The sequence below is a fragment of the Bos indicus genome, chromosome 27 (assembly GCF_029378745.1).
Source record: "Bos indicus isolate NIAB-ARS_2022 breed Sahiwal x Tharparkar chromosome 27, NIAB-ARS_B.indTharparkar_mat_pri_1.0, whole genome shotgun sequence".
Lineage (NCBI taxonomy): Eukaryota > Metazoa > Chordata > Mammalia > Artiodactyla > Bovidae > Bos > Bos indicus.
The window spans coordinates 45,632,180-45,634,918 of NC_091786.1; the positions used below are offsets into that span (position 1 = coordinate 45,632,180).

The following is a 2,739-nucleotide window of genomic DNA, read 5'->3' on the forward strand; positions in this document are numbered from 1 at the left end:
CACAAAGTGGTTGTCTGACCTTATTGAATATTTACATTTATGAGTCTCAGGTAATTTCCTATAAGACAATTTGTTGAAATGGATTTGGTCATTCTCTGATGACTCTCAGTCTAGCTTTACTTCTGTTAGCACTCTATGATGTTAGCATCATTGAAATAATTTAGCAAAAATAAGTGTCTAATACTAATAGTATATGAATGTAATTGTCTGTTTTAGAGTTAAGAAACTAATAAATATTGTAATAATTACCTATAAGTCCTATTAAAGGAAATAAACGTGATTATATACTCATATTAAACTTTGTGCAAAGTCTACATTGATTTTTATTTTATTTGAACTAGAAAACTGATAAACATGACTCAAAATTTTTAAGAATAAAATAAATCCATTTGTTTCTTTTAATTTGTCCATAGGCAATGCAGACTGGGTCTAATTGAAGGCAATGCCAAATTTCACAGATGTGGCAGAATTTGTTCTTCTGGGGTTGACCAGTCATCAGGAGCTTCAAGTTCTCTTTTTTGTGGTGTTTCTAGTAGTTTACATGATCACTCTGATAGGGAACATTGGTATGATTATTTTGATCAGCATCAGCCTCCAGCTTCAGAGCTCCATGTACTTTTTCTTGAGTCATTTGTCTTCTGTGGATGTGTGGTTCTCTTCCAGTGTCACTCTGAAGATGCTGGAAAACTTACTATCAGACAGAAACCATTTCCTATGTGGGGTGTTTAGTGCAGTGTTACTTCTTCATAGCCCTTGTCCACATGGAAGTATATATCTTGGCTGTGATGGCCTTTGATCACTACATGGTCATCTGCAGCCCTCTGCTTTATGGCAGTAAAATGTCCAGGACTGTCTATGCTCGTCTCATCTCTGTGACATACATCTATGTATTCTCTGTTAGCCTAATCTGCACACTGTGGACATATGGCCTGTACTTCTGTGGAAACTTAGAAATCAACCACTTCTACTGTGCTGACCCTCCTCTTATCAAGATTGCCTGTGGAGGGGTCCACATTAAAGAATGCACCATGATTGTTATCGCTGGGATTAATTTCACATATTCCCTCTCAGTGGTTCTCATTTCTTATACCCTCATCATAGCGGCTGTGCTGCACATGCACTCTGCCAATGGCAGGAGGAAGGCATTCTCCACATGTGGGTCCCACCTGACAGGTGTTACCATGTTTTATGGGACTCTCCTCTTCATGTATCTCAGGAGGCCCACTGAAGAGTCTGTGGAGCAGGGGAAGATGGTGGCTGTGTTTTACCCCACAGTGATTCCTATGCTAAATCCCATGATCTAGAGTTTGAGGAACAAAGATGTGAAAGAAGCGGTCGTCAAAGCAATCATCAGGGAAACTTGAGGCAGTGAACCTGCAGTACATAATTCCGTGTATGCCACTTCCTGTTATAAATGCCCAGGCATATAAATAACCCTGTTTAAAATAGACTGTATATGGCAACACTTAAATATACTAAGAGGTCCAGTCTAACACAGTGATGGTTTACCCCATGAACGGACTCTCAGGACTAAGCCTCCTTTATCTACATATGCAAATATAGTAACTCTGACCTATTAGTGTTAGTCACAGTGTATGTAAAATTGTGCTAAGTGTAGTCATCGGATAACTCATAAATACATTTGGATAAGCACATGTTAATTTGGAGCTATCTTTGTAAGAGTTGAATATGCTTTCTTAGGATATTTTCTATATATAATTGCTTTTCACTTGTTTTAAAGTAATATATAATTTCATGAGAAAAAATTAAGACTTCATCACTTTTCCATGAATATAAAAGTTGGTGGATCCTCATTTATCAAAAAAGCTTTTAATAACATTCATACCTGCATGGACTTTTGAAAACAAAAATGTATTCAGAATCTTCAGCTAGTGTCATGGATCAATCAGAAGGTTAATGCTCAGTATGTACTGCTCTATAATTAACACTATTTGTGTTTCAAACCATCTGTTGACTCACCGTAATTCTACTCTTCAGTTTGGATTTTGGCTAGTTGTTTTTCTCTTCATTAATTTAAATAGGTGAAAAATTTATGAGTAAAGCCTATCATGTCCTTCTCATAGTTTAAAAAGATGAAGCGATATGGATTTTTGTCATTTAAAATCTAACTTTTTATCAGAAGAATGTCCTGTTAAACATTTGATTGCTATGATGAAGGTATTGTTTGATTCCAAATTATTGTCACTAACATTACATTCTTAGGTCTGTATTTAGCTGTTTAAGTCAAGCTTTTAGTAACTAGAGTGGATCAACCAGATAAGAATCTGTGTAAAACCAAATGTCATTGCACTAGACATGTGTTAAAATGTGATCAACACAGCTCAAACTGGTATCCATTGGGATCTGATTACACGTTTACAATTCAATTTATGTTGATCGGTGTCCACTTAATCTACCTTCATTCTTAATATAAGTGGAATACATTTTTTTGTCCTTGTTGACTCTTGCTAATAATACCATAAAAGCAAATCAGAAGCAGAAGTAATTTCTCATGAATGAGTTTATTCTTGTTTGAGGGCTAATCCAGTTAAAAGGGGTGCACAATTGAACATGTGTAGAAAGATTCTGAGAAGTAACATTTACTTGTGGTAGTATCACTGGAAAGATGGATTCATTTAAGCACAGAAAGTATTGTTACTCAGGCTAATTTACTAATTGCCCACAAGCTACATTCCCTCAGATTGGTTCTGAGAAAAAGCAGATGGTGGGAGGAGAGTT

The 2,739-nt window shown here is 36.1% G+C and overlaps 1 pseudogene; it reads left to right on the top strand.

Annotated features, from left to right (window-relative positions):
- The first annotated feature begins 442 nt into the window (after positions 1 to 442).
- Positions 443 to 1,364, top strand: LOC109567108 (olfactory receptor 5M9-like; annotated as a pseudogene).
- Positions 1,365 to 2,739: the final 1,375 nt, after the last annotated feature.